Source organism: Pseudonaja textilis, chromosome Z, assembly GCF_049901715.1.
Source record: "Pseudonaja textilis isolate UNSWEBS1 chromosome Z, rPseTex1.2, whole genome shotgun sequence".
NCBI lineage: Eukaryota > Metazoa > Chordata > Lepidosauria > Squamata > Elapidae > Pseudonaja > Pseudonaja textilis.
Window position 1 is genome coordinate 3,574,192 of NC_142008.1, and position 10,000 is coordinate 3,584,191.

Here is a 10,000-nt window from a genome sequence, read left to right on the forward strand (position 1 = left end):
CACTTCTGGGCTTTAAACTTCAAACAGAAAAAAAAATGGACATTTGATTTTAGGTTTAGATTATTAAGTTAACTTGGTTGTTAGAGAAATGAATAGTTATAAAAATGAATAGCACTTGCTAAATAGGAGCAAGTATAGGAACTTCTGTGGTGCAGTAGTTAGAGTGCAGTACTGCAAACTACTTCTGCAGGCAGCTGCCTACAATTTGGCAGATCGAATCCCACCAGGCTCAAGGTTGACTCAGCTTTCCATCCTTTCGAAGTGGGTAAAATGAGGGCCCAGACTGTTGGGGGCAAGAGGCTGACTCTGTAAACCGCTTAGAGAGGACTGTAAAGCACTATAAGCGATATATAAGTCTATGGACTATTGCTATTTTTCCTTCCTTCCTTCCTTCCTTCCTTCCTTCCTTCCTTCCTTCCTTCCTTCCTTCCTTCTCCCCCTCCCTCCTCCCTCCCTCCCATCCATCCCAGCTCAAGGTTGACTCAGCCTTCCTCCTTGAGATGGGTAAAATGAGGACAGATTGTTGGGCAAGAGGCTGACTCTGTAAACCGCTTAGAGAGGACTGTAAAGCACTATAAAGCGGTATATAAGTCTATGGACTATTGCTATTTTTTCCTTCCTTCCTTCCTTCCTTCCTTCCTTCCTTCCTTCCTTCCTTCCTTCCTTCCTTCCTTCCTTCCTTCCTTCCTTCCTTCCTCCTCCCTCCCTCCCTCCCTCCCATCCATCCCAGCTCAAGGTTGACTCAGCCTTCCCTCCTTCAGAGATGGGTAAAATGAGGACCCAGATTGTTGGGGGCAAGAGGCTGACTCTGTAAACCGCTTAGAGAGGACTGTAAAGCACTATAAAGCGGTATATAAGTCTATGGACTATTGCTATTTCTTCCTTCCTTCCTTCCTTCCTTCCTTCCTTCCTTCCTTCCTTCCTTCCTTCCTTCCTTCCTTCCTTCCCTCCCTCCCTCCCTCCCTCCCTCCCATCCATCCCAGCTCAAGGTTGACTCAGCCTTCCCTCCTTCAGAGATGGGTAAAATGAGGACCCAGATTGTTGGGTGCAAGAGGCTGACTCTGTAAACCGCTTAGAGAGGACTGTAAAGCACTATAAAGCGGTATATAAGTCTATGGACTATTGCTATTTCTTCCTTCCTTCCTTCCTTCCTTCCTTCCTTCCTTCCTTCCTTCCTTCCTCCCTCCCTCCTCCTCCCCTCCCTCCCATCCATCCCAGCTCAAGGTTGACTCAGCCTTCCCTCCTTCAGAGATGGGTAAAATGAGGACCCAGATTGTTGGGGGCAAGAGGCTGACTCTGTAAACCGCTTAGAGAGGACTGTAAAGCACTATAAAGCGGTATATAAGTCTATGGACTATTGCTATTTTTCCTTCCTTCCTTCCTTCCTTCCTTCCTTCCTTCCTTCCTTCCTTCCTTCCTTCCTTCCTTCCTTCCTCCTCCCTCCCCTACTTCCCTCCCTCCCTCCCTCCCATCCATCCCAGCTCAAGGTTGACTCAGCCTTCCGTCCTTCCAGGATGAGTAAAATGAGGACCCAGATTGTTGGGGGCAAGAGGCTGACTCTGTAAACCGCTTAGAGAGGGCTGTGAAGCAGTATATAAGTCTATGGTCTATTGCTATTTTTTCCTTCCTTCCTTCCTTCCTTCCTTCCTTCCTTCCTTCCTTCCTTCCTTCCTTCCTTCCTTCCTTCCTTCCTTCCTTCTTCCTTCCTTCCTTCCTTCCTCCCTACTTCCCTCCCTCCTCCCATCCATCCCAGCTCAAGGTTGACTCAGCCTTCCCTCCTTCCAGGATGAGTAAAATGAGGACCCAGATTGTTGGGGGCAAGAGGCTGACAAACCGCTTAGAGAGGGCTGTGAAGCAGTATATAAGTCTATGGACTATTGCTATTTTTTCCTTCCTTCCTTCCTTCCTTCCTTCCTTCCTTCCTTCCTTCCTTCCTCCCCTCCCTCCCTCCCTCCCTCCCATCCATCCATCCCAGCTCAAGGTTGACTCAGCCTTCCGTCCTTCCAGGATGAGTAAAATGAGGACCCAGATTGTTGGGGGCAAGAGGCTGACTCTGTAAACCGCTTAGAGAGTGCTGTGAAGCAGTATATAAGTCTATGGACTATTGCTTTTTTTTCCTTCCTTCCTTCCTTCCTTCCTTCCTTCCTTCCTTCCTTCCTTCCTTCCTTCCTTCCTTCCTTCCTTCCTTCCTTCCCTCCCTCCCTCCCTCCCCCTCCCTCCCATCCATCCCAGCTCAAGGTTGGCTCAGCCTTCCCTCCTTCAGAGATGGGTAAAATGAGGACCCAGATTGTTGGGGGCAAGAGGCTGACAAACCGCTTAGAGAGGGCTGTGAAGCAGTATATAAGTCTATGGACTATTGCTATTTTCTTCCTTCCTTCCTTCCTTCCTTCCTTCCTTCCTTCCTTCCTTCCTTCCTTCCTTCCTTCCTTCCTTCCTTCCTTCCCTACTTCCCTCCCATCCATCCCAGCTCAAGGTTGACTCAGCCTTCCGTCCTTCCAGGATGAGTAAAATGAGGACCCAGATTGTTGGGGGCAAGAGGCTGACTCTGTAAACCGCTTAGAGAGTGCTGTGAAGCAGTATATAAGTCTATGGACTATTGCTATTTTTCTTCCTTCCTTCCTTCCTTCCTTCCTTCCTTCCTTCCTTCCTTCCTTCCTTCCTTCCTTCCTTCCTTCCTTCCTTCCTCCTCCCTCCCTCCCTCCCTCCCTCCCATCCATCCATCCATCCATCCCAGCTCAAGGTTGACTCAGCCTTCCGTCCTTCCAGGATGAGTAAAATGAGGACCCAGATTGTTGGGGGCAAGAGGCTGACTCTGTAAACCGCTTAGAGAGGGCTGTGAAGCAGTATATAAGTCTATGGACTATTGCTATTTTTTTCCTTCCTTCCTTCCTTCCTTCCTTCCTTCCTTCCTTCCTTCCTTCCTTCCTTCCTTCCTTCCTTCCTTCCTTCCTTCCTTCCTTCCCTACTTCCCTCCCTCCCTCCCATCCATCCCAGCTCAAGGTTGACTCAGCCTTCCCTCCTTCCAGGATGAGTAAAATGAGGACCCAGATTGTTGGGGGCAAGAGGCTGACTCTGTAAAGCGCTTAGAGAGGGCTGCACGATAAAGCAGTATATAAGTCTAAGTGCTATTGCTATTGCTAAACGTCTAAAGCAAAAAGTTTGAGGTTGTAACTGTATTTTGTATTCTACTGCACTGAAAAACAATTGGAAGTCACCATTTTTTCCCTCTCTTTTCTTTATTTTTCCCTATTTCCTTATCACTTTTGTTTTTATTTGTATAATGAAGTTGAATAAAAAACAACAACAACAACCTCAGACTTTGCAAGAAGGTTCTCAGAAAAGGGTGGCAAGCAGGTCTAAAATTTCAAAAAATATCAAAATGGCCACAGAAGGGTGATGTTAGTGACCATGCAAGAAGATGGCGCCAAATAATAACGTCGGAAGGGCCCTTGGAGGTCTTCTAGTCCAACCCCCTGGTCAAGCAGGAGAGCCTATGCCATTCCAGACAAATGGCTGTCCAACCTCTTCTTAAAAGCCTCCAATAATGGAGCACCCACAACTCCTTGTAGCAAGTCGTTCCACTGGTGAATTGTTCTCACTGTCAGGGAATTTCCCCTTCGTTCCAGATTGCGTCTCTCCTTGACTAGTTTTCATCCGTTGCTTCTTCTCCTCCCTTCAGGTGCCTTGGAGAATAGCTTGACTCCCTCTTCTTTGGGGGCAGCCCCTCAAATATTGGAAGACTGCTCTCATGTCACCCCTAGTCCTTCGCTTAGTTAGATTAGACACATCTAGTTCCCTCAATTGTTCACGGTATGTTTTAGTCTCCAGTCCGCTAAAAATCTTTGTTCTTCTTCTCTGCTCTCTTTCTAGAATCTCAACAATTTGGGGGGTATTGTTTCGACCAGAACCTGCCATTCTGGTATTCCAAGATAGCCTTGTTTTGTTTTTAGTCGCAAAGTTGTGGCCGACCCGCCGCCACCCCACGGACAATGTTCCTCCAGATCTTCCTGTCCTCTACCATCCTGCGGAGACCATTAAAGCGGACACCGACTGCTCTCGGTGACTCCATCCAGCCACCTCCTTCTCCGCCATCCCCGTCTTCTTCTATTGCCCTCAACTGTTCCCAGCATTTGGCTCTTCTCCAGGGAGTCCTTCCTTCTTATTAGGTGGCCAAAGTCTTTGAGTTTCAGCGATCTGGCCTTCTAAAAAGCAGTCAGGGCTGATCTCCTCTCGGACTGACCGGTTGGATGGCCTTGCAGTCCAAGGGACTTGGAGGAGTCTTTTCCTCGAGCACCAGAGTTCAAAGGCCTCCGTTCTTTGGTGCTCAGCCTTCCTTACAGTCCAACTTTCACAGCCGTACATTAGTGCAACTTAAAGCAATACTACAACTTATTGTGATCTTTTTATTTATTTTATTTTATTTATTTTATTTATTTGTCAATGGTTTACGAGATAAGTAAAAGTGTATACATAATTATGAATACATGAAATGGGTACATATAAGAAAAAAAAAGAAAAATAAAAGAAACAATAGGACAGGGACGGTAGGCACGTTGGTGCGCTTATGCACGCCCCCTACAGACCTCTTAGGAAAGGGGTGAGGTCAATAGTAGACAGTCTAAGGTTAAAGTTTTTGGGGTTTGGGGAAGAAACTACAGAGTCGGGTAGAGTATTCCAGACATTGACCACTCTGTTGCTAAAGTCGTATTTCCTGCAATCAAGCTTGGTGCGGTTAACCTTGAGTTTGTATCTGTTGTGTGCTCTTGTGTTGTTATGGTTGAAGCTGGAGGATTCATTGACAGGTAGGACATTGCAATGTATGATTTTATATACCATGCTTAAATCAGACCGAAGACGGCGTAATTCAAGGTTTTCTAGTTCTAGAATTTCAAGTCTGGTGGCATAAGGTATTCTACAATGAGTAGAGGAGTGGAGAACTCTTCTTGTGAAATATTTCTGGACTTTCTCAATTGTGCTAATATCAGATAACGTAATGTGGGTTCCAGACTGATGAGCTGTATTCGAGTATTGGTCTAGCAAATGTTTTGTATGCTCTAGTTAGTAGTGTGATCTAGTTAGTAGTGTGATAGTAGTGTGATCTTGATGCAGCCTAGGACGGCATTGGCTTTTTTCCGCAGCTGCAGCACACAGCTGGCTGTATATGTCATACACTGAGACATCAGGATCAGAGGTGGGTATTCAGCAGGTTCTGACCAGTTCTGGAGAACCGGCCAATGCCACCTCTGACTGGCCCAGCCCCCATCTAGTCTCCGCCTCCCATTGAGTCCCAGCTGATTGTCTGGGACTTCTTTCTTTGCCCTGCACAGGAGAATGGAGCTGGAAAGCAGGTTAGTGGGGTGGGTGGGGAAGGAATAAGGCTTTTGCAGTAACTTTCCACAGCCACGCCCACCAAGCCACCCCACGCCCAAAGAACCAGTAGTAAAAAATTTTTTGAATTCCACCATTCTCACGGGTACTACTGTTGAGCCAGGTACCACCTATTCAATAAATTTGGTTTTTCTTGGCTATGTGTAGGAACTTACTTTTTATTTTTTAACCACTGAATTGCATTTTGTTGGACAGGGCTCCACGTTCAAGTCTGTCCAAACGAGCCAGTTTACTTAGAGGTAAAGGGAAGAGGTGGCATCTTGAGCTTGTAATCTCAAGGTAACAAGGCTGATTAGGCTGAGTCGCTTTTTCCACAGATGAGAATAAATGGGCTTTAATGGTACAAACAGCCTCCTTTCTGACCTTCAACGTTCCCTAGACTCTAGGCTGTTTTTTCAGCACTATTGTTTCTTCCCCTTTCCCCCCAAAAAAATAATTTAAAAAAAGGATGGGGCTTTTAATTTTTTTTAAAAAAAAACCACATTGTTTCCTTCAACTATTTAAGAAAACAAAAAACAAAGCACAAGTTTAAAAACTTCAAGAGTTTTTGGGAGCCTGAACTGAGATCTATATCTTTATTTAAAACAGGCTTGTCCAACCTTTCACCTTCCCTGGGCCACATTAGAAGATGAAAATATGGTTTGGGCCGCACATAAAATCAAATAACAGTAACAATACCTGATCATCCAAAAAAACCATAGAAAACATTTTTTTCATAAGATATCATAAAAAATAGTCAACCAGGGAGAAAGGAACGCGGGGGGAAAGCTCGCCCGCCTCGCGCCTACCTCTCCTCCTGCAAATGGCCCGGCTGCATACGGCAGGACTGGAAGGCGAGGACCGGGAGGCTCGGTGCAGCAGCAGCAGTGGCGGCGGCGGGGACAGAAGCCGCTACAACAGCTCCGGCGGCAGCGACGGGGCGGGGCAGAAGCCGCTACAACAGCTCTGGTGATGGCGGCGGCAGCAACAGCAGGAGGTAGCGGAGCAGGACTCTTGGGCTGCTGCTGCCTCAGCACGAGGAGCGCTCTGACGGCACCCACCTTTTCTGTTGCTGCTTGGCGTGGTGCTTGCCTCGCCCCACCTCGCGCCTGCCTCTCCTCCTCCTCCTCGCTGGCTTGTCCTCTTGCACGAAGGTTGGGGTGGGCACTGGGCCGCATTACGAGCCGACCTGGGCCGCATGCGGCCCATGGGCCGCGGGTTGGACAAGCCTGATTTAAAACATAGGTCAATTCACGTGGGAACCACTTTCACCGAGGTTGCTGACAGACAATTTCCTAGGTAAAATTATTGTCGCTTTCCTTGTGATACTGGAGCACTTTTATTCCAGAAACGATTTGGGTGGCGCCTGGGAGGTTAGAGTTAGGATCCTACGCCAAGGTGCAACTAGCTAGTGGTGTTCCCCGTTGGACAGGGAACAGAATGTTCTAGAAGGTGGTTCAGTCTTTCCTAACTGGGCAAGTTACAGGATTGTGGGTTTCAACTCCCAGAAATCCTTAGCCAAGGTGTCTCTTGTCGAGAAAACCCTTCATTCGGTCCCATTGTCATTGAACGAATGGTGGAATGTCTGTGGAGTTAATCGTACAGATCGTCGTTTTCTGAAAAGGTGATTTTCCAAAAAGCAACTGGACTTTCTTGGGGTTTGTTTTTTTTTTCTTCCTTGAAAAAGTTTTGCCTCTCATCCAGGAAGGTTCTTCAGTTCTAACCTCAGTTTTTCAGTTCTCAGGCTCTTCAGTTCGAACTGAAGAAGCTGCTTGGATGAGAAGCAAAATGTTTTCAAAGGAAAAGAAAAAACAACACAAGAAAGTCCAGCTTTTTTCCCCTTGTTTTCTTTTGGAAAAGCGTCTGTAGGTGAATGAATATCCCTTCCTCAAGGGCCGCCCGCAGCTCTTTCCATTCCAAGGTAATTTCAAAATACCTACTCAGGAAAGAGTTACAAGCAAACCCTTGAAGGAGGAATTACAGGTAGCCAGCCATTCCTTGACAGGTAGTCCTTGGCCCAAGACCACCACTGGGCTAAAACTTCTGTTGTTAAGTCTGACATTTGTTAAGCGAGCTTTGTCCCATCTTACGACCTTTCTTGCCACAGTTGCTAAGTGAACCACTGCAGTTGGTAAGTTACTGATCTGCTTGTCCAGTGAATCTGCCTTCCCCTTGGACTTCACCTGTGAGAAAGTTGTGAAGAGGGGAATTACGTGACCCCGGGTCATTGTGACCGTCATAAGTGTGAATCAATGGCCAGGTGTCTGAATTTTGAACACGGGACCATGGGGATGTACATGTGGAAAATGGCCGTAAGTCCGCTTTTTGCAGCGCTGTTGTAACTTTGGCCACCAAACGAACTGTTGTAAGTCAGGGATTCCCTGTACAGTGTGGCTCCTCCGCATATTCTGAGCCTCCTCACAACCGACTTGGCGAGTCTGCCATCGTTTTGGCATTGATTTTTGGCAATTGCACCCCGGGACCTTCTCCAGGATAAACTGTTTCCCAACCTGCCCCCAGGGAATATTTTTCCCCGCCAGAACAGACGATGGAGTTCATCCTGTGGCCCTTTTGACAGACAGGAAAGGTTAGGTTATCCTGACATTTGGAACTTAAAGACTTTAAGGAAGAACGGCGAATTCTCCCTTCGCCTGCCTACGTTTCTTTCCTCCTCCTGAGCGGTAAGGCGGGCGTTCATTTAGAAACTGCTCAACATAAACAGAAGATAAGAATGGGACCAAATTACTTCCGCTGTTTGTTTCCTCATGTTGAGGACTTGAGCTAAGAGGTTCAGGCTTTTTTTTTTTTAATTTGCTGCGCTTAAAAATAAAAAAATAAAAATCCACTTGACATACAGTTCCTAAGTCCCCTTAGTCATAAGTCCAGCAAAGCAAGGGTAAAAGTAATCCTTGACTTACAACAGTTCATTTAGTAACCATTACAAGTTACAACAGCACTTTAAAAAAAGGTGATCTATGTCCCTTTCTCACACCTACAACTGTTGCCACATGGTCATGCGATTAAAAATCAGGGCCTTGGCAACTGACTCGTATTTATGACGGTTGCAATGTCCTGGGGGGAGGGGAGATTGTGTAATCCCCCTTTGCGGCCTTCTAACCAGCAAATTCACTTTGCAACTGTTGTTATTAGCAACTGCAGTGATTCACTTAACAGCCAGGATGATTAAGGGACTGGAGACTAAAACATACAATGAATGGTTACAGGAACTGGGCTTGGCTGGTCTAGGGAAGAGAAGGACCAGGGGAGACAGGAGAGCATCTTCCAATATTTGAGGGGCTGCCCCTCAAAAGTGGGAGTCAATCTATTCCCCAAGGCACCCGAAGGCCAGACAAGGAATAATGGATGGAAATTAAACAAGGAGAGATTCAACCTGGAAATAAGGAGAAACTTTCTGACAGTGAGAACAATCAACCCATGGAACAGAAGTTGCCTTCAGAAGTTATGGGAGTGTCATCACTGGAGGCTTTCAAGAAGAGACTGGACAGCCATCTATCAGAAATGATAGTCTCCTGCTTGGGTGGGGGGTTGGACTAGATGACCTACAAGGTCCCTTCCAATTCTGATTATCTGTTAACAGTGGCAAGAAGGTTTGTAAAATGTGGGACCCAGATCTGGGGAAGGGCTACCGTCCAAACAGCCCATGAAATGTCCTTCAAGCTTTAAGCTTGGCTGATCCTACAGTTACATGGATTTTTGCATGATGTCTGGGAGCTTACATGCTCCAGAATCAGGTACCAGAAGAAGCTGAAATGGTTTCTCAAAGTTTGCCAAGATGCCATCTGCATCATGTTCCTCGCACCAGGATGTCAACATGGCTTCAAGTACGCCTTGGCACTCGGCAGCCCTGGAATTAGGATGACAAACTAGGTTTTTTTTTTGTTTAACCTTGACAAATTTAAGATGTGTGGACTTCAACTCCCAGAATTCCCCAGCCAGCCATGCCTAAACTTGCCAAAGTTGAGAAAAACAAACTGATTTCACACGGTGTCTTTGCTACCAAAGCAAAAACCCAAGATACATGCCGACAGTACAAAATAGGTTAAAACTTCTTGTCATTTGGGTTCCAGAATGATAACAGATAACAGATAATCAAGTTGGAAGGGACCTGGTAGGTCATCTAGTCCACACACACCCCACCCAAGCAGGAAACCCGACACCGTTTCTGACAGGTGGCAGTCCAGTCTCTTCTTGAAAGTCTCAAGTGATGACGCTCCCACAACTTCTGAAGGCAACTTCTGTTCCATTGGTTGATTGTTCTCACTGTCAGAAAGTTTCTCCTTGTTTCTAGGTTAAATCTCTCCTTGTTCAGTTTCTATCCATTATTCCTTATGTGGCCTTTGGGTGCTTTGGAAAGTAGCTTGACCCCTTCCTCCTCTCTGTGGCAGCCCCTCAAATATTGGAAAACTGCACTCCTGTCTCCCATGATCCTTCTTTTCCCTAGACTAGCCAGGCCCAGTTCCTGTAACCTTTCTTCATATGTTTTAGTCTCCAGTCCCCTAATCATCCTGGTTGTTTTGCTCTGCACTCTTTCTGGAGCCTCCACATCTTTTTTATAGTGTGGGGACCAAAACTGGATGCAGGACCAGGGGTGGGATTCTACAGGTTCGCACCT

The 10,000-nt window shown here is 46.6% G+C and overlaps 1 protein-coding gene across 1 annotated transcript in view; it reads right to left on the reverse strand.

Annotated features, from left to right (window-relative positions):
* MINDY4 (MINDY lysine 48 deubiquitinase 4) overlaps positions 1-10,000 on the reverse strand; it is a 74,661-nt gene that overhangs the window by 26,135 nt on the left and 38,526 nt on the right. The window lies entirely within an intron of this gene.